General features: G+C 34.5%; 1 long non-coding RNA gene and 1 pseudogene across 1 annotated transcript; both read right to left on the minus strand.

Moving 5' to 3' along the window:
- Positions 1-6630: 6630 nt before the first annotated feature.
- On the minus strand, positions 6631-7834 carry LOC139074343 (olfactory receptor 4P4-like; annotated as a pseudogene).
- A 5876-nt stretch (positions 7835-13710) lies between these two features.
- On the minus strand, positions 13711-17287 carry LOC139074344 (uncharacterized). The gene is made up of 2 exons (XR_011523858.1): positions 17131-17287; positions 13711-16110 (listed from the first exon to the last, which is right to left on the minus strand). It is a non-coding gene; the product is annotated as an uncharacterized lncRNA (long non-coding RNA).
- Positions 17288-23105: the final 5818 nt, after the last annotated feature.

The following is a 23105-nucleotide window of genomic DNA, read 5'->3' on the forward strand; positions in this document are numbered from 1 at the left end:
TTTCAACTTTCCCATACATTTGCAGTTTACCACGTATAAACTACCACCTATATTTCTAGCTTTTCAATTTAAGAGTAGTAGAAGATCTCTAGTTTCTATTCTTGAATCAGCCATCAATTTTAAGTGTAAATTCCTAACTTCACTTCCTTTCATACTTTTTTCATCTAAAATGTAGAAAAATAATTGCTTCCCTAAATAAGGCAGAGAGTTTGAGTTTTAAATTTAAAAATAAATGAAGAACTTTGAAAAAAGTAAAAGGCTATGCAAATGAACACAGTTTAAGTTCAGTTTGATGCACATACAGGAGTAATAATACCTTAGAGAGGTAAAAATTAGTTGAGGCTTCTATAAGTGTATGTAGAACACTTAACTAGTGTTTAGCAAACCAGAACTTGAAACCAGAAGTTTCTAAGTCTACAGCCTGAGTTCATAGATAAAAGATGCCGCATCAAAGCAACAGAACAAATGTAGTGTTAAAAACTCCACTTTTTCACAATTACCTAATTATTTAATGCAAAACCAGATAAACTCCAAAGTTATTGTCCTTGAACCATTTCAGAATATTTTGATATGCAGATGACAAAATGAGATAATAAATTAAGACAAATTCTCTAAATCTATAAAACTATAGGCAGTAAACAAAATCTACAAACTCAACCTGTTGCTCTCTCCTACATATGTAGCCCGTTTATAAAGAGTAAGAAAGTTATACTCACATACATGAATAAAATGCACTAAATCTCCTCATGCCCTCAAACATGAACACTGCTACCACAGCCACAAAGAGTCCCTGTGTAAGAAAAATAGCTAGGGAAAAAAAGAGTCTAATTCATTCTCTAGAATAGCTCTTCACTCACTTTAGGAACTAGTATTCATTTGGCCTAGGGTCCCCAGCTACAAAATGATAAATCCACTATCATTAATTTCAGTTAAGATTTTGCATAACCTTTGGGCTTTCTACCATTGTTAAAAGCAAAGTTTTGAAAAATCTTAAGCTTAAATAAAGTGAAATTCCTTGGGTTTATATACTGGGTTTGCTATGAATAAGCATATGACCTCACTACATTACATAAATACATTGACAATCAACAGGTCTAATCATTCTTTTTATTAGCTTACAATTTGAGCATTCCTATGTGCCTAATGTTCTTCTAAACACGTTATAGGTACAATCTTTTTCAATCCTCACAATAAGTCTAAGAAGTAAATGCTATTGATATTTACTTAATAATTAAGTGATGTAATAATTAACATTATTACTCATTTAATTTCTCTATGATTCAGTTTCCTCTTTTGGGTTTATTGTGAACCTAATAAGTAGCAGAGTCAAGATTTAAAACAAGATACACACACTTAGCAATATACTTCACAAAATATTACAAAGTTAGCTCAATTCCTGATATATATGGTATACTCAATAAATATTTGATAATATTATATTAAAACAGAGGATCTGAGTGACCTTGATATTTCAATTTTTAATCTATGCAAAAGTAAACTCTATATATGTTTAATTTTCATGATCCTAAATTTCTCAAAGACGCAGAGACTTGTCTTTCATTGTCTTGAAATGTTAAAAAGTGCTTGTGCAAATTTAATTCTGACTTCTAGCCACTCTCTTTGATCTGTGTGATTTTTGGCATGTGCTTTTTTTTATTCTCAGATCATCATCTCACTGATGGATACATACAATCCTGATGAATACATCTATCTCCCAATGATGTTGTGAGAATTAACTAAATAAAGTGAATGAGCCATCCAGTATATGGTGTGACTCAGCAAGAAAGTATTTCCAATTATTTTTATATTTGTTCTATCCTTGTTAAATACAAGTTACCATTCATTTAACTAATAATCAGTAAATGTTTGTTGAATGATTAAAATAAATAACTTTAATGATTTAAAACAGCATTTGGGGGCTGATCCCATGGATAAGCTGTTAAGATCACAAGCTCTGTTCTGCTGGCCTAGGGTTCACCAGTTTGGATCCTGGGCATGGACCTACACACCACTCATCAAGCTGTGCTGTGGCAGCATCCTATACAGAAGAACTAGAATGACCTACAACTAGGATATACAGCTATGTACTGGGGATTTGGGGAGAAAACAAAAAAAGAAGGAACATTGGTAACAGACATTAGCTCAGGACCAATCTTCCTCACAAAAAAAGGCATCTAAAAAAAAAGTCCCAACAAATAGTTTGACTGGAAGGATCACATCTCGCTGCAGTAGAGATCTCAGGACAATGCATGGACATTTAAAAAGTTAAACAAATGAATAAATAAAGGAAACAGAATATAAATAAATAGTTCAAAATTGATATTGTTACCATCACAACCGTCACATGCAACATGGGCAGGCAAGGAAGTCAATAGAGATAAGGTATCAGAGAGGAAAGATTTGACATACTTCCATTTGACTTTTAAGTGACCCACCCAGGATCTTTGGTTATGTTAATTCTTGGGCCAACTTTATTTTTTTCATGAGACGGAAACAGGGATTAAGGTAGTGGTTACTGCAGGGAACTTATTTGTCCTTTCCATTTGGGTTTTCTCACTTTCTTGGTAACCTGTGAATCACTTTTTTTCTTAATTGATAGTCAACTTTCTACCAAAAAATCTAATAATGTTTTCTTTCTATTTGGAACTTGCTATCCAGCTAAGCATCATTTTCCTGTCACTGTCTGACTGCCTCTTTAGGATGAAATATCACACTCTCAATGGGCAATTCCTTGATTTTATTGCTGACGAAATCTCAAAACAAATTATAAAATTCAGAGAAGATGCCTGTATCTACTGTATTTAACTACAAATGGCAGTCAATCTGTTATCTATAATGGAGACAAAAATATAACCAGATGATCTTACACATCCAGCAGAGGTCAATGGAAAGGAGGAAAAATAATTTACCACACATGCTCTTCCACTTCAGTTGTTGTGAATCCATTTCTATTTCTTCGTTTCAGTGTTTTCTCTTCTTCTTCATTGAAATGCTAGTCATTCACCTACTGTTCAGAGTATTTCACTTCAACTTCTTGAATTCACATTTCACTCAGCATAGTTCATTAGCCGTTTATAGCAAAAGATTTTTTGTATCATTTGAAAGACTATTGACACCTGTCACTCAAGCAATGTTCACGCAAACAATGACAGGTCCTACGCCCAGAGCAACACTTTAAATTCAAGTGGAATAATTTTAATATCCAAACAAGTCAAATCACAATCTATACTTTCATAGCTAAAATTATTCCTAGAGATGTCCAGGCTCACATGATTAATTGAATACTTAATAGAGTACACATTCTAAAACTGCATTTCTTTTATTCTAGACTATTGACTCTTCCTTCCAAATTTGTTTGGATTTACCTTCCCCAAATATTAAGCTCTTCCTTCAGATTCAAATCATCAGACCCACCTCAACTAAGGTAGTCTCTGGATTATGAATAGTATGCAAGCCATAGATAAATTGGCACGTACTCTGAATTCTCAATCATTAGACATTCCTCCTGGGCCCCAGTGACTCATTCCCCCTGCACTTATTCAAAGAAGTTCTGAGAACAACAAATCTGAGTGGCTTTTATTGAGGGACTTATCCTTTCTGTAATTTCTATAAACTGACTGAGGGGGAAAGATTTCTGGACCTTATCGTGCTATTGGTCTTCATCTCTCCTCAAAAATTATCTTTATTGTATTCTCCTAGAGAAATAGTATTAGGTAGATTTCCAGAAAAATTATGAACTAATATAACTAGTACTATATTATATAGATTAACACTTTCCAAAAAATAATTTAAAAAAGTTTGCAGTTGAATATGTTCAGTTTTCCCCCAAATCTTTACATCACTTCCATATTCTCTACTTCCTATGTCTCTTCTTTGCACATGAGTAACCAAAGTTGGAGCTGACTTCAACTGTGCTTTGTGAGCAGAATAAATAATAGCAAATGCTATTGAGGATATTGCTGTGTATCAAATACTAAGTGTCCCATTTAATCTTCACAAGGACACAGTGAGATGGGCACTATGAGCATCATCATCTTACCCATGAGAAAATTCTGTAACAGATAAGATATATACACTTCCTGAGGCTTCAAGGCAAGGAGGAGATACCAACGAAAGTCAGGAGAATAGCAAACTCTAGGGGAAGGGAAAGAAAGGACAGGAAGGGACATATTCGCTGACTTGGTGACGATGCAGAGTCCACTCTTGATTCGTGTGGTCATTAGAGGGATACTTCCATTGTAGTTCTCTCTCTCTCTATCAGTTGAAAAATTCTTTGAATTACATTTTATAATTTAAATATGTGAAAAGTATGTAAGAAAGCCCTAAAAACCATATCCAAGGCACCTAAGCTCCCGAGGAGTGTGAAATTCTGATTTCCTCCAAAGAATCAACTCAAAAGCAAATCTAGCCATTTTACTTTTGTCGAGTGCATTTCATACACTCCTAAAGGCACCTGTTTTTCTTTTCTAACTTTATTGAGGAATAATTGACAACTATAACTACATTATTTAAAGTCTACAATGTGACAATTGATACACATACATACATTGTAAGCACTGAGCGTGATTTACCAAGATCCAGATAATTAACACATCCATCGACTCCACATATTTAACTTTTTTGTGTGTTTGTGGTGAGAATGCTTAAGATCTGCTCTCAGAAACTTTCAAATATACAAAACCATATTGTCAACCATTGTCACGATGCTGACACTAGATCTTCAGAACTCAATTCTTCTTAAAACTGAAAATTTGACCCTTTGACCTACATCACCTATTGAAAACCTGTTTTTCAACACATTAATGCACTTCTCTTTGAGATATCTCCTACAGTCTGATCATGTTCACATTATTTCTACTCTTTAACACTGAAGACCTTTCATGCATATCCTCTCTGGGCTTCTAGTTTTCTCTGTCTTGGCAGACATGCTGAGGCTCTGCTACATAAATCACAGTTGGACAACCTTTAATAAAGAAATGAAGATTATGCCAGATTAAACTACTTTCTCTTTAATTCCGAAACAGCAATGTACAATGTTACAGGTTTGGAGAGAAAATTTGAGAATTGACAAACATTATTCCTAGTACTTGTCTTTCATTTATGCAGGAAAGTAAAGGATACCTTCATATCTGTTTGGCTTGATTATATGTATTACTTCATGTATTCTTTTTCATCAAAAGTCTTTCAAAAAGTCTTTCACCCAAAATAAACTCTCAATAATACTGTGTCAGTAACTTGTCCCAATTGCAATTTATGTAATTCTTCTCTCACTTGAATGTGCTGCAATTTGCCTTCCATATGCTTTCTCTGAGTTCCCTTCCCCTGCATTTCACATCAATGTTCTAATAATCTTCGTGAAAATTTTCAATTGAATTTAGTTCTCGAAATAATTTCAGGTTTTCAAATAATTCTCTGTTCGTTGACTGTTACGCTATTACCCACCTTCTCATTATTGGTCTTTTTTTTAATGGGAAATCCTGTTGATTTGAATCCGATTGATAGATACCAAAATATTTTCTTACATTTTTCTGGATTCCCTTGGAAATTTTTCTCAGAAATCTGCTCTTCACAAAGAGAACCTACGAAAAAATTGATTCATCCAGATAGTATTTTTGAGGAAGATTAGCCCTGAGTTTAACACTCCGCCGATCCCCCTCTTTTTACTGAGGAAGATTGGCCCTGAGCTGACATCTGTGCCCATCTTCCTCTATTTATATGTCGGATGCCTGCCACAGCATGGCTTGCTGAAGATGCATAGGTCCATGCCAGGGATCCAAACCCGTGAACCCTGGCCGCCAAAGCAGTTTGCAAACTAAGGCTATGCCACTGGGCCAGTCCCATAGTATGTTTCTAATATCACCATAGTTGTGTTTTTGTTTTTGTTATTTCTCTCACCTCAGGAAAGAAAAATACAGCAAAAAGCATCACGCAAAAGGAAATTTATTTTTAAAGAATATCAGCTTGGCCCTATTCCCTGTCCACTGGTATGCGATCCAATCATTTTTCATATCGTTCCTGTCAACACAAGCTGATATGTACAGTTTCTTCCTATATGTGTCTTGGAGTCACTCAACTGAATCCAAACTGTCACTAAAAAGGATGAAACCTATTAACTTTCTCATCCTACTCTTCCATATTTTGAGTACTGTGATGTAACAAACACAGTAACAGAAAAATAAACTGAGTCACCAGTCCCTTTGTCCCTGCCTATAACACTTTCAGGCAGACGGGAACAGGTTGTGAAGCCTCCAAGGAAACAGGTCTCACCACTCCTTTTCCTTCTCACCTTAAACCAATTACTTCTCCATGAAGCTGTTCATTGCAGCATTTATTCCAGGGCCACATTTAAAATTTACTTGAATATCCTCATTGGGAAATAAAGCTCAATAATAGAAAAATATATCTGTTTTAATTTTTAAAACCACGTCTAATCTTACTTCATTTCTACTTTGTAGCAAAATGCCAAAAAACTGCCTAGTCTCCATGTACAAATTTTAAACACCAAAGTGGTTATCAAAATTCTCAATCAGCCCTCAGAACCACCTACTCTATATGACATAGTCACCATTCCTTTAGTCTAGATATTTTAAATACGCATATGCCACTACTCAATCTCAGTGCCACAGTGAAACTGTCACTTTATTCATAATCCTTCAGCTCATCTCTGACATTTATAAAGTGAATAATTTGAGTTCAATGATCTGAAAGCTAACAGAGCTCTCTGATTCCAAGTCCACTTCTATTCCTGAATAATTGAGTAGGAAAAGTCAATTATGTTTTTCTTCTGAAAATATCTTTTCACACCAAACCCTTCTCATGGCCTTTTTCATCTCTGCATTTCTCAGGGTATAGATTAATGGATTGAACATAGGAGCAATGATGGTATAAAATAGAGCAAATATTTTGTCCTCAGGGTAAGTAGTAGGGGGTCTGAGGTAGGCAAGATAGAAGGCCCAAAAAATAAGACAACCACAGTGATATGAGACCCACAGGTAGACAGCGCTTTGCATCTTCCCTCTGCTCACTGATTTCTTAAGGTGAATAATATAATGACATAAGACCCAAACAAGAGAACAAAGGTTACTAAGGCAACCATTCCTGAATTGGCAACCACAAGGACACCAGTGATGTATGTATCGGTACAGGCAACTTTCAGCAAAGGAAAAATATCACAATAGTAGTGATCTATTTCATTGGGGCCACAGAAGGGCAAATGAATTGTCATAGAAAACTGAGAAAATGAATGAATGGCTCCACCAGTCCAAGCAGCCAAGACTAGGAGATTGCACCTTGTCCTGTTCATGATAATCACGTAATGGAGAGGTTTGCAGATGGCAACACAACGATCAAAGGCCATGACTGTGAGGATGAAGACCTCAATGATGCCAAAGAAGTGTATGGAAAAGATCTGCAACATGCAATTACTGTAGGAGATGGATTTTCTTCCAAGAGGCAAGTCTCTGATCAGTTTGGGTGTCACACAGGAGGTATAGCAGATGTCCATAAAGGATAAATGGCTGAGGAAATAATACACTGGCTGGTGAAAAAGGGCACTGCATCGAATAGAGGTAAGAATCAGAAGGTTTCCCTCCAAGATGGCAACATAACAAAGTAAGAAGAATACAAAGCAAAATATCTGTATGTTCTGGTTACAGGAAAGTCCCAAAAGAATAAATTCTGAAATGTTCCTCTGACTTTCCATCTAGTGTATACTATGCAAAACTAATTGAGTATCTGAAAAAAATGTAAATTTGAATTAAAACATTTACAATATAATTGCAATCATATAAAAACCACTAACAAACCATGGACGCTAATTCAACAAATCACAGAAGTTAATTTGTAAGTCAATTATATTATCGTATATTTTCTTAGAAATCATAGCTGATTTCTCTAATAGTTTTCTTATTTTTTCAAGTATCTTGTTATATTGATAATACTAGAAATACAATTTATTACATTTTGAAAATATAATGATTTAAAAATTACTATTTTCCAGAGAAGTTATACTACTGTTATTTGTAACATTTAGATAACACGGATACTAATGTAATTTAATGAAGGAAATTTACTTTACTTGTAATTTTCAATTATCTTCTTTATTCATAACAGATTTTTCATTTTAGATATTGTTCCCTTCCCTCAGCATGATATGGAACACCCTCCTGACTGTCTGTAGACATATGATCAAGGAATTCAGACACATTTTAAAAAATTGCCTAAATTATAAGATGAGCAATTAGGATTGTAACTAATGTTTCTGGAAATACAAGGGTGTGGTGGGATGAGTACTGAATATTGAATTTGTGAAATCAATCTTGCTGTCAAGTCGCATGACTAAAAATAGTTAAAAATACAGCAAAAACTGGATTTTTTTCCAGACTGACATTTTGAAAAAAGTTAGAAAAACTATTGATATTTCATTTAATTTTTATTGTAAAGAATGTTTTAAGGTAAACTCTATGGTCATTACAGTTAATGGAGCACATAAAGAAAATACACTAATCAAAATGCATAAGATATTTGAACTCTGCACAATTTATGTGCTCTGTTGGAATAAATAGCAATAAAAATGATGTCATGCAATGTAACTCTAAGGCAAACATTGTGGTCAGGAAGTACTCAGCTCTTATCTGTTGATAGTTTATTCATGGATTTGCATATATTATGTTCTGTTTGATTTGGGTAGGACTTACAAAACACAAAGGCAATGGGAAAATGTACTGCAGAGAGCACAAACTTCCAAGTTCTATTCCCCTCATTCATGAGGAATTAGCTGGTGTCCAGGTGGTTGTCTATCCTACTCCTTTATGAGATGTGGCAGCCATATCCTGGCCTGACAAACAAGCATTATTAATTATACATAATTTTTGATGCAACAATATGTATACATTAACAAGTTCAGCATTTTCCAAATTCTGTAGCTGTATTACTAGTGATATTTAAGATTATTTAGCTGGTAAACACACATGGTTTTAAAGCACATTCTGCAGTAAATTGAGGGACTAATTCTCTTTTCAATTTTAGCTCACTATCTTTGACTACAGTAAGCGGGGAAAGTTTTAACTTAATCATATTATGTCAATATTGCTTAAGACATTTTGGTCCTCCTTTTTAACATGAAGACAACAGGTCTTATCCTCAAAGTTTTGTACAAGTTATAGCACCTCCATAAAATTTAATAACTTTTTCTTATATCTTTAAATATATTGTCAAAGTTACAGTTGCAAATAATAGCTCATTTACGAAAAGAATATAGTGTGTTCCTTCAAATAAATGTACACAAAACAAAGGTGATTTTTAAAAGAATTGTTAAATAACAAATGTCTAGTTATTAGAGTGACAGGAATTAAATACTCATCTAATCCAATCATATTCTTTTTAGTGTAGAAGAAGTAGATTGAGAGAAACTAAGTGAATTTCCCAAAATAAAGAACCGCTGAATGGCAGAGTTTTTAAACTAGATCTCCTAATTCTTATCATGTTTAGTGCTGCCTCCCACAGGAAAAGGGCATGTATCAGAGAAGACAGCAGTGGAGGAATTATCACGATTTTCATCTCATGAAAGATGACAGACACCTAGATCACTATGAGATATATCACAATAGTTATAAGAATAAATGAGTGATGTAGCATATCTCTGCTTTGATGTTGTTTCGCTACACCAGGCTCTGAATTTGACCACTACAGCTGTTAACATTCCAATTCGTATACCTATGGAAATTAGATATCATTACTCTTGGAAACACTAATAATGACAGTGTGACCAACTCTAGGAGAAAGAAACTGTAGTGAGGGAAATAAATGACATTTTTTGGGAAAACTTCAAGGTATTAAAAACATAAATGAAGAAAAGAAGACACTATTATGTAAAAGAATAATTGATGTTACGAAGGCGATGTAGGCAGAATTAGAAATGATGGGGAGAGTAAAATAAAGTGGAGAAAAAACCTACTTTTATTCAAAGCACTGTCTATACATCAGTAAACGTGTGGTACTACAGAAACAATATTGATCACCTGGATGTTTCCAATATTGAGATGTTTGCTATCAGGTGAAATAATATGAAGTGAAGTGTGGCTACATTCTTTTTTCAATCATTGAGATTTAAGTTTTATATAGGAACTGATATCCAAGTCTTAAAAGCCCTTCCAGATTAGAGGCAACGATAACCAATCGTCCAGCATGAATTTAGACAATCACTACATCTTATTCCCAACATTTTATACGTTGTACTTTCAGTTACCGTTTATAATGAAATTTTAACAAGAATAAATAGGACAATTTTGTTTCTTTCCATTCACAGAAGCTCTGCTCATTTGCATAAGACATTGAACCCAGCTAAGCTTGAGTATTAACTTCTATAACCGGGACATAGATACATCGTTCAGGGAAACAATGAGAAATACGTGAGTTTATGAAACAAAATCCCCAGGGAATATGGAGGGTACAAAACAATCATAATCTTTTCCTTATATTCTTTCTTTGACTGACGAGATTAAGAATTAGTTAAATTGTCCTGCAAACAGACATACGCCCACAATAAAATTTCGTGAAATAAACAAGAACAAAAGTGCAGCATAGATTTTAGCAGGGGAATCAGAACAAACTCCAATATGGATAATGTTTGGGTGTCAAAATAAAATCGATCTGGTGATATCATTTGTTACCTGGGGGAATTTCTTAACACTTAATGTTAAATAAGTAGTCTGTTTTTTCATGCTAACAAAATTAAGTTAAAAAGTCATTTTTCACCTTTTATGATATTGTTTAACTGTCCTGTTCATTCCTTATGAGGCACTGTCAGCATTGTAAAATTGCATTTTCCTATAGGTCATCTACGGCCTATATATGCTATGTATATACACATTTCTATTGGTGTAATCAGCATGTGCCTTAGGAAAACTTACTTACCTGATTCTGATGAATGCGGAAAACTTTAAGGGATTGGTTATTTGAAATATGAGAATTTCTTCGAAGATTGGAGGCTGAAACATTACTGACAATTTAAAAATTTCATTATTTTTAAACATATTATCCAAAAATGCAAACTCTGTAATATAAAATCGAAACTAAATATTGCAAAAAGACCTTTTTTACTTTTGTTTGGATTTTTATCACATCTGAATGTATAGCCTTCAAATGACAAAAGAAATATCAAATAGACCAAGTGAGCCTAAAAGAAGAATTATAAGGGCAATTACCCGCACATCAGTTGTGGATGGCCCTCAAGTTAGTTTTAAGTTACTCAGGAAACTGTCAGGGTCACACACTTCTTCTACTCATTTTGACAGTTTGCGAACCCTTCACTAGGATTTACATCTGAAATAAAATGAAAACTATAAAGCAGTAGCTGAGACAAATCTAGGATAATTCTCTAAAAATATGTTCAAGTATTGATGTCTTTGAATTTCCAGGAAGGAAAATCTCACTGTTTTACAATGTGAGTGAAGATTTAAATATCACTGAAGACTACTCTGGATTAACAGAGAAGTGATTATTCATTCCATAAGAAAGTGATCTAGAATTTTAAATATTAATTTCACTTGCTGACACCTGCTCATACTTAAAAGTAAACAAGAACGTTTTGAAATATCTGCTAAAGGAGCATGCATATATATACCCTAGGAGTTGTCTCTTTTATGCATATGCCTGAAAGAAATTTGCTCTGCAAGAGCCAAATATAAACTGAGAGGAGATTATGAGAATATTTGACTTCAAAAGTTAAAGATATTACTTTCCCAGAAGCATTTCTTAAAAGATTCTCAGCAAATAACACTAATCAGTTGTCCAAGGTTGTATTCATTCCTCAGTCTTCTGGGAATGTTCAGGCTTTAAATGGATTTTCCACATTTGCGTTAGCCATGCCCCGGGCATTGTGTCTCTAGAGGCCAGTAGTGTTAGCCAGACAGAGAAGCTTGAGAAATTCTGTCCATTTTGGCTTATTTCCTCCTCTCGAGAATAGGAGGGAAACTTGGGTAACACCATAGGAGCACTGGGCTTGCACTGGAGGAGGTCTCTACTTCTGGGGAGGAGAAGGTGAAGAAAATCAGAGAGAAAGATATCCAGAGTCACAACAAGCGTCATTAATAAAAGGAACACAAGATTCATAAAAATCAGTTAACAATTAAGTCAATGACTTTTCACTCCGCTATTCTTCTGGACCAGTAGCCACACCAAACAGCAATGAACTGTCACTGCTGCAATGGATGTTTGGATTGTTAGAGGCAAAGGAAAAGAGAGAATTGTCAAAATATATTAAAATTAGAACAAATTCCCTACTCCTATTGGTAGTGGAAAAGAACCTACGTTTTTTGTTGAAAAGTATTGAAGAGTGTAATGAAGACAGGAACCAAAAAAATGTATACACTTCTACACTACTTCCTGACACTTTACTTTGAGTAGTTGCAGTGCTACAAGGTATATAGATTCAGAGTAAATCTGCACTGAAATTCAGTTGGCATTCTTTCTTGAACAAAAAAATCTGTATATCCCATGTAGCCATGTAAGACCTCTAGCATTCACTATTTTATAACATCCCATCTAGATGAGGATGAGAACAATTCACTCAGTGAAATAATTATAATATTTATAAGCATTTTTTAATTACAATATGTCAGTCACTATATTAAGCATTTTAAATGAATTGTCTAATTTAATTCTTCAGAAAGACATTTTCAGGGGCCAGCCCAGTGGCGCTGTGGTGATGTTCACACGTTCTGCTTTGGTGGCCCAGGGTTCGCTGGTTCAGATCCCAGGTGCAGACCTACGCACCACTTCTCAAGCCATGCTGGGGCAGGTGTCTCACATATAAAGTAGAGGAAGATGGGCACGGATGTTAGCTCAGGGCCAGTCTTCCTCAGCAAAAAGAGGAGGATTGGCAGCAGATGTTAGCTCAGGGCTAATCTTCCTCAAAAAGAAAAAAAGGACATTTTCATGAGAATTATTTCCCCTGTTGCTCAAAAACAAACAAACAAAAAATCTTCTAGAGATTAAATCGCTTGCTCAAGATCACAGAGCTGGTTTCAAAAAAAATAATATATTTTGGTGTTTATAACCTAGGTAGAAATAAAATGTATGATAACAAGACATGAAGGCAAAAAGGGGAGAAATGGAAGTATATTATTGTAGGACTATTATACTATCCATAAAGTGGTACGATATTGCATGGAGCTGTGATAAGCTTGAGTTGTATACTATAAACCCTAAAGCTACCACTAAAATAACAAAACAAAAAGTGATAGCCAATAAAGAAAATAAAATGGAATCAGAATTATACTAAATAGATCTAAGAGGAGGAAGACAAAGAAAAAAGGGAACAAATAAAATTAACAAGAAAGCACTGCAAGATGATAGACTTAAACCCAAACTTATCAACAATTATATTAAATGGAAATGGTCTAAGCAGAAAATTAAAAGGCAGAGATTGTCAGATGGGATAGAGGAAAACACAACTATATTTTAGATATAGAAAATGTATTTTATATATGAAGATACAAATAGGTTAGACGTAAAAGGATAAAAGAGATAAATAATGCTAACATCAGTGAAAAGAAAGATGGAGAAGCTTTTTAGTTATTAGACAAAAATAATTAAGAGTAAATAACATTATCAATGATAAAAAATTTCATGTTGTAATGATAAATGGCCAACTAAATCAGGAGACATGACTACCTAAATGTTTATGCCCCTAATAACAGTGCTTCAAAATACATGAAACAACAATTTATTGAATCTTAAGGAAAAATAGATAAATTCACAATATAGTTGGATATTTCAGAACTCATCTGTCAATAATTAGTGGAGCAAGTAGACAGAGAATCAGCAAAGATTTAGCAGACTTGAGCAAAACTATGAACTGGCTTCACTTAGTTGTCTTTGTAAAATACTTCATCTAACTCTAGCAGAAGACACATTCTTATCACGTATACTCAAAACATTTACCAAGATACATCATATTGTGGGCCATCAAACAAGTCTCAATAAATTTAAAAGACCTCTAGTCTTTCCAAGTGTGCTCTTTGACCACAATGGAATCAAATTAGAAAGAATAAAAATAAATCTATGGTATTTCCAAATATATCTGGAAATTGATAACACTTCTAAAAAACCTCATGGGTCAAGAAGAAATAAAAAGGAAGTTAGAATGAAATAATTGATGCTTGCAATTACATGGACTAATCTAAAAATAATTATGTTGAAAGAAGCTAAGAAACATAGAATATGTACTGTATGATTAAATTTATGTAAAAATCTAGAGAACACAAACTAATCTACAGAGACAAAAAGCACATCAAAAATTGCCTTAGAAAAGGTGCCTGTTATGGAACAGGAGAGGGGATTATAATGAATAGGAGGAAATTTTTCAGAGTGATGGATTCTCTCACTATCTTCATTGTGGTGATAGTTTCTCAGCTGTATTCACATGTCAATATTTATCAAATTGTACACTTTAAATATTCACAATTAATTTTATGTCAATTACACTTCAATAAAAGTGTTAAAAGTAACCAGGATTGAGGAAGAGTACACAAGGAATGAACTTGGAAGAGAAGACACCTCCATAAGGATGGGATTTAGACCTTATTGGAGAAGTTGCAGTTGCAGCCCCAGCCAGAACTGCCATGGTCCCTGAGAAAGCAGGAACTGCCGCTAGAGGGCAGGGTGGCTCAGGCTGGTGGCAGGCAATGCACATGTTGAGTGCAGAAAACCAGCTCAATGCACAGCTGTGTGAGGCTGGGGTTGTGCAGTGGACTCTTAGGGAAAACTCTAGAAAAGAACTTTCTTGGATGTAGGCTTGCACATGCTGAGGGGTGAGCACTCAGATTTAATTGAGATTTGGAAGTTTTGTTGTGTACAGGGAACCACAAATGCTGGGCTGCAAATGTCTGCTTCTGGAGGGTCAGCAGAGTTCAGTGAGATGATCACCAGGTTTGCCCTGGAGCTGTGAGTTTACTGAGGAATTGCAGACTTAGGTAGAATGTTTTTGCAAGTGGAGCAGGATCCAGAAGAAACCAAAGCTAAAACACCAGAACCAGGAGGAAAGACTTTTCCTCCTGCAATTTACCTTCAGTGCCCTCTATAGACTGGCTCCACAGCATGCTCCCTACAACTCCACTACTACGTGGTAGGTAATGAAAGGATGAGATGGAGTTGAGAGGCAATAATAACTGATTCACCAGAGACTGATACTGAAAAATAATATCTCTTTTATGAACTTACATTTTCTTAATTTTCTGTGTGGCCAGAGAGCGTCAGCAATTTGTCTTGTCCCTAATCCTGAAGATTACCATTGAATAATTATTAAAATTCTCTTTAACTTCACAACTGACCACTCCATTTGACACAACTACTATTGCTTTAACTCAGAATCTTTTATATACAGGTATTATGGATTTGTGGTGTTGTCACTTTACTCATAATTTTTCAGCTCATCATCTCTGACATTTACAAAGTGAACAATTTGGGTTCAATACTCTGAAAGCTAATAGAGCTCTCTGATTCCAAGTCCACTTTTACTCCTGCATAAAGTTTTTAGCATTTTGTTGAGGAAAATTCAATTATGTTTTTCTTCTGAAAATATTGTTTGACAACAAGCATCTCTCATGGCCTTTTTCATCTCTGTATTTCTCAGGGTGTAGATTAAGGGATTGAGCCCAGGAGCAATGATAGTAGATAAGAGAGCAAATATTTTGTCCTCAGGCTAAGGCAATCTGAGGTAGACAAAGACTGAAGGCCCAAAAAATAAGACAACCACAGTGATACAAGATCCACAGGTAGAGTGGGCTTTGCACCATCTCTCTGCTGAGTGATTTCTTAAGGTAAATAATATAATTACATAAGACCCAAACAGGAGAACAGAAGTTACTATGTCCATGGTGGATAACTGGCTGAGGAAATAGTACATTGCTTATATTAAAAGGGTGCTGCATCGAATAAAGACAAGGCTTGGAAGGTTTCCACTAACAGAGCAACATAACAGAATAAGAAGAGCAAAGCAAAAATGCCTGTGTTCTGGTCAGAAGAAACTCCCATGAGAATGAATTTTCGTATATATTCTGATTTTCCCCATGGTCCATTAATTCTTGTTATGCATAAATAGTTGAGTATCTGAAAGAAAAAGAACATGCATTTGTATGAAAACATTTACAATGGAATTACAATCATATAAAAACCATCAACAAATCATGGAAGCTAATTTATAAATTATTAATACTGGTTGTATTTGTTCTTGTGAATTATAGCTAATTTCTCTCCGTTATAGTTTTTCATTTTTATCCAAATATTTTAGTGTACTAATGGAATTAAATACGTATCCTATTCAGTGTTCTCTAGTTTTTAAATTTAATGATTAACATATTTCTCTTTCCTAAATAAGAAAATTCTATTAGTATTCTTTATAACTATTAGAGAAAAATTTATTTACTTACTGCTGAGTATGTGTTATATTGATATTTTAAAGTTGTATTTTTTATACATAGTAAAATTTTAATTTTATGCCATGTTTCTTTCTCCAACACAACGTGGATTACCTCCCTGTGTTCTCTGCATGAATATGTGCGAGACATACAAATAAATTTATGGCATATTTGCCTGAATTTTGAACTGCTTGAGGGGACAATTTATTTGCTAGCCAGATGATTTTATTTTCCACGAGGGAAAGAAACAAACTTATGTACCTGGGAACAAATCTTATGATATAAGCCAAATAACTGGAATACGTAACTGCAAATGCTAGAATGCTTGCCAATGACTGACATGAAAAAGCAATTGTACAATGTATGCATCTTTTCTGTTTACCATTTAAATGTTGTCAATACTGTTGTGGTAAACTGAACATTCGTTATAATTAGTGGTACCATAAGTAAAGGAAAAAGAAAACTGCTTGACTTGCAAAATGATGTTTGAATTCTGTTCCTGTTATATGTTTTACATATTTGTATGTTTATTATGCAGGCACTGAAAGTCAGTACAAGATGATGTTACAAAACAACAATAAAGCATCCTTTATGGTCAGTGAACATTCAACTATTATTTGTTGAATGAATGAGTGACTGATCCATGAATTTGCATATATCATTTCATGTAAGATTCTAAGACACGAAATTTGTAGGACTGAAAACAACGTACTATAAGTGTGAATTCCATCCAAGTGCTGTCCTCCCCGCTGGTGGGACTTATGTGAGATCCAAAGTGCCTTCTGCCTTTCTCCTAGATCAGGTGTGGAGGCCATATCCAGGTACCACAGATATTGATTTTTAAAAACACAGAACGTTTTGTTGTAAAGCTATGTAGAGATCAACAAATCCAGCATTACCCAAACCATGTAGCTGTTTTACCGGTAATACTTGAAACGATTTTAGCTAACAAAGAGACATGGCAGTAAAACACTATTTTTAGTACAGTTTTAATATATCTGATTACATGAGGAAGAAGGTTTTGATATGGGCATATTTTGTCTTTAATATCTAAAAGACTTGCTAATCTCCATTTTAAGAAAAAGACAATAGGTTTTATCTGCAGATTATCCACAGATCATGGTACCTAAACAGAATATATTGGTTTTGTCTGATTCATTAAAAATACATTGTCACAATTATAGTTACAACTGATGTCTGCTGTATGAAAATATGTAACTTCCCTTTAAATAAACTTATGTAAAAGTGAGTTAATTTAAAGAGAATTGTTAAATAAGAAGGAGGCCAGTTAATAGGAAGACAACAGAAGAGAATTTGATCAAAATTAACTGAGTCAGTTTCCTGAGTCAAAGAGCTCACAGAGACTGGATCTGGTTCTTACCGTCTACTGCTGCCTCCTTTGGATGAAAGCAGAGGGGGCAAGGAATCCTGGGGACAGCAGTGGTAGGAACTATTTGAATCTATATTTCAAATTCCTTACAACACAGCACAAAAAATGATATTGCTACATCACTGTGAAAATCCACCTTTACGGTTACGAAAATGAAGGTTTAGACTAGCACTTCTATTAATTAAAATTATTTTCCAACATGTTTGCCTCCAATTTGACCACAGTATCTTCTGGCTCCAATTAGACCTCAGTCCCAGCCAGTACAGTTAAGGGATTAAGAATTCAACATTCTTAAGGAAATTAATGGTTAACTATCAATTAAATATTGCCACAGGTACTGACAATAATAGAATTAATCTAATGAATAAACTGAAGGGATGGAATCATAGTCAAGGAAGGAGTTGACCTTTCTCTGACTAAAGAAAAACTTTCAAAACATTGAACTCATAGAAAATGAAAGTGTAAGTATTTTTTATAAGGGCAATATCGAAAGAATTAGACAAGCTGAGGAATGTAAAATAAAGTGGAGAATCAACTAAATTAATTTAAACTGAGTCCATGTTAACAATAAATATCCAATAAATCAGGTAGATCATCTGTCCTTAGATAATTCCAACATGCACATTTGCCGTTAGGTGAAATAATATACCCTGATCGCTGGCTAATTTTTCACCTCCATTTTTAGTATTTGGAGTTACGTAGAAGCTGCCATCAAGTCAAAAATTTCTTTCTCGATTACTAGAAGATAAACATCTATCCTCCAGCGTAAGTTTAGACAACCACCAAACTTTACTGCCAGCAATTGTTTTAAACATTTTACTTCCCATAAAGTTTCAGTACGAACTTCTAACAAGGAACAATGTGTACTGTTTTTAGTTTCTCCGAAATCCTTTGGGATGGACATTTAATCCATCTAAGCCTCTGAATCCTCATATATAAAATTCTGATATTGATACATAATTAAAGAAAACAATGAGGGAGACATGAGAATGTTCTGAGACTGCCCAGTTTTACTGTTTTGTTATGTGCACTCATCCAATAAAATAGGCAATATTCTGGTGTGACTTTGATCTTATTTTTCTAAAATATGGCTATCCCCCCTCAGTGGACAACCAGCTCTTCCTTGAATTTAGTCTCTCTTAATCCGAAACTTCCTAAACTGAAGAATTCAGAGTAAAGCCTATTTTAAAATTAGCTGCTAATTAATGTGTTTTCTTAACCTAGTCGCTAAAAGTATGTTTTCAACAAATATCACATAGTTATGCAGGAGGATGGTAAGGGAGAAAGAAAAAAATTTATTCATGTATTTTCCTCGGCACTTATTTTGAATCTATTCTTCATTTATAGTCTTTTCTGTCCTCTCTTCATTGAAATTACAGTCATTCTTTAACCATCTAGATTATTTACTTTCAAGTTTCGGATTTGAAATTTTTCTCAGCATAGTGGGTGCTACTGATGAGCTTCACTGTCTAATTTTCCCCAATTTATACATAAAAAATATAAAATTCATACCATTTTACTAACTACTGTCATCTGTCATGCCATTAAATCAAATCAATGATGCGAGGTCATCCTGCAGAAAAAAGCTTGAAGGCAGGAAGAGTACTTTGTTTTCCAAAACATTTGTATCACAATATCATTCGTGAGGGTTTTAAGGCTCAAATGCAAACTAAGATTTTAGGTAAAGTTTATATCCTCAAAGTACATTTGTTTTCTCCCAAGATGTTGCTTATTTCATTCAAATTAATTATTTTACATTCCTGGAGTAATCAATTCACCAGTTAGTGTGCTTTTAAATCTAAGTATCCAGAGCAACTCTACAACTGGATTATAAATGCCCCATGAAAAAGTTAACTCTTTTAGCATGTTGTCAGAATCTCATTGTTTAAAAAGTCCTTGATGACTGAGATTTTCTACCTATGCAATTTGAATTTCTTTTTCTCTTTGTTAAAATCTGGGGGCAAAAAAACCCTCTAGTGATGGTCTTTGTGTTAAGAAATGATCTCCATCCAATCCCACATAGGGTTTTTATCCGCTTCTCCGGGGGAAAAAGAATGGGTGCATTCTTTAATGTATTTTCATTTCAGATCAATTTCTGGAAAATTACAGATATATAGATTTTTCTTTTGTGTATTTTTTAGGGTTACAAAATGCTCAGTGAGTGTATAAATTATCAGTGGAGATGAACATTCTGTAATTTTGCTCTATTCTTATATCATTTTCAATAGCCTTTCCTCTTTTGCATCTATATTCAAAACTAGTGCTTGCTTCTGCTTTGCACCCTGAGCTTCACTAATCATAGCAAGTATTTAGAAGACCTGTGCTCTTTGTCAGACATGAGCTGATTGATTGAGTTTAGCTTATTTTTCTTTACAACAATCCTATGCAATAGATACTATTACCAGTCCCATTTCCCAGAAGAAACAGGGGCATAGAAGAGTTACGATGCAAAGGAGTAATTCTCATGAGATAGAGGTTACATTTACAGCGAGAAAGAGCATGTGACTGTGAAAGGATAGTGATGCTATTTTTTTTGTCCTGAGTAAGAGTTATATGGGAGCTTACTTAATGATTATTCATTATTGGGTACATTGATGTTTCCTTGGGTGTCTTATTTAATGGTTAAATGGTAAAATAATAGAAGTATAAAAATAACTAAAGGTCATAGCCCAAGGTACTAAAAATTAACAAAAACTGTAAATGTGCTTTGGCTCTAAAGTACTAACTACCAAGGGATTCTGGGAGATCTACTTATGATCAGCCTATTTCCTACAATTCAATTAAATTTTCTTTTCAATATTTTTTCCTTTGCGTGTTGGATGTCTCCCTCAATCTTGATGAAGTCAATGTTTTTACATTTCCTTCAGATTTCAGAATATTCTTCATGGGATCTCCTAAGCTCCTCTTCTCCTTTTTTACATATTTTTGTCATCACTCTCCCATTCTTTCTAGGTATACTTGTTTATTCAAAACCTCATCTACTCTGTGGATTCTCCTCCTCCTTAACAACAAAGGATCTAAGCATATCTTCCTGGATTCTTTAAAATCACCTTAAAAAAACCTTTTATATCTTTGATGCATTTTAGCTGCTTTTTGTATAAACTGTGAGTTGTGAGTCTGTGTTCATTTTCTTCATATGTTTGTCCAGTTATTCTAGCACCCTTTGTTAAAAACAATATCTTTTCTCCACCAATTTACCTTTTCATTTTTGTCAAAAATCACTTGACTGTATTTGTATGGGTCTATTTCTGGCCTCTGTATTCTGTTCCTTTGATCTTTGTGTATACACCCTGTCCACCAACACCACACTGTCTTCACTACTGTAACTTCATAATGTCTTGAAATTGGATAATATGAATCCTCCAACATTTTTTTCTTTTTCAGAATTATTTTGGCTATTCTCCTTGCTTTTCCTTTTCATGTGAGTTTGAGAATCATCTTGTTGATATCTATTTACAGATATTTTTTATTAGGCTAAGAAAGTTCACTTTGTTCCTAGATTGCTGAGGGTTTGAATCACGAGAGGATGTTGAATTTTGTTGAAAACTTTGCCGGCATCTGTTGATATAATCATATACTTTTTCTTGTTCAGTCTATTAATGCAGCAACTTACATTCATTGTTTTACAAATGAACAAGACATGAGTTGCTTGGATGAACTCTGCTTGGTTGTGATTTATTGGTTTTTATTGCTGGATCAGATTTACTAATGTTTTGTTAAAGGTTATCATGCTTATGTTCCTAAGCAATAATGGTTTTTCATTTTTATTTCTTGTAACATTTTCATAAATAATGAGCCACACTTCTAACAAAAGGATATATTATATATTATGTTTGTGTTTTCAATGAAAATGTTGAACACTGACTGCTGCTTTTTTATTAACCCACTACCTCATGGCAGCGTGGTACAGTGGAAAGAGCAGAGATGAGTGGGATAGTCAGGTAGACCTGGGTTCAAAGCCCACCTCTGCCGCAAACTATGGGTGAAACTGCGGGAGTCACTCTAAGCTTTTAACTCTGTAAAATGGAGATAATTATACCTTAAAGTTTCTATGAGAATGCAACAAGAAAAAATATCACGTGCTTTACATAGCATATGACACTAGAGCAAGCCACCGATATATAGTTGGCTAGCCATAATAGACATCTAACTGATATTATTTTCTTCATTTACAAAAGAAATTACATTGTATTAAGCATTCTATCACAGCAAACCTTGTTCTTTTTTATTATTATTCAATGGTTAGAGGTAGTAGAGCATCACAATTAAGAGTTCTAGCAGGCTAATTATGAGACTTGAATGAATCTTAGCTCCACTACACACTGGTGAGTAGATGTGGACTGAATTTCTTAATCTCCAAAACTCAATATCCTTATCTTTAAAATAATTATGACAGATTCGAGTAAACTGTTGAACGAAGTGCCTGTTACAGATTCCGATTATTTTTATCACTTATCAAGATTTGTATAACCTTGATAAATTTGCACAAATATGAGGCCCAAATGATGAAGCAACCGTTTATGAAGAGAAGAAGACTCATCCAAGAAGATCTGGGTTCTCTTTGTTCTTCCATTAGGTAAATAGGCTGCTTATTTTACCTCATTGGCCCTGAGTCATCACCCCTTGTTCTGACACTGTGCAGAACATTTTTAGATTCTGAAATAGAATGTATAAAATGTGGATGGAAAGTTAAGAAAAAAAGAAAACTGCATTTCTCATCAAAGGTCAAGATGTGAGAGGTTTTCTGCCTCCTCTATCCATCATTTCTTTTTCTTTCGTCTTCCCTCTACGGTAAATTCTCTCATCTCCTCTCTCATCATCATCTATACCTGATTTCCACCTCAAGGGAGAGGCCACATCTAGAAATGGATTATAGAAGTCAGGCACAGATCACACCTTGTCTTCTCTCCTGATCTCCCAGTTGCCTCAAGTCTCTCCCCACTCCATTCCATCAGGCACGTGCTCCAACCTCCCATGGATCATGACAGTGTCACATCTTTTCTCAAACACAGGGAACAGCTCCCTACTGCCCTCCAAAGACCAGTCATATTAACTATTACAGAGTGCGTACTCAGTGCCAGGTACTGCACAAGGACTTTTCCTTCATTATTTGCAGTGACTAAATGACGCTGGAAGGAAGTTATTATTCTTTTATTATTGTTATTATCTCCAGTGTTATTCAAACTTCATATTTGGTCAAGGTTGTGTTTTCAGGCTTTCTTCCAGCATTGTTCCTTGAACCCCAACCAAACTGAGCCCACTGTTTCCTATTCAAGTCTTGTAGTTCTCCTTTGGTC

Source organism: Equus przewalskii, chromosome 11 (genome assembly GCF_037783145.1).
Source record: "Equus przewalskii isolate Varuska chromosome 11, EquPr2, whole genome shotgun sequence".
Classification (NCBI taxonomy): Eukaryota; Metazoa; Chordata; class Mammalia; order Perissodactyla; family Equidae; genus Equus; species Equus przewalskii.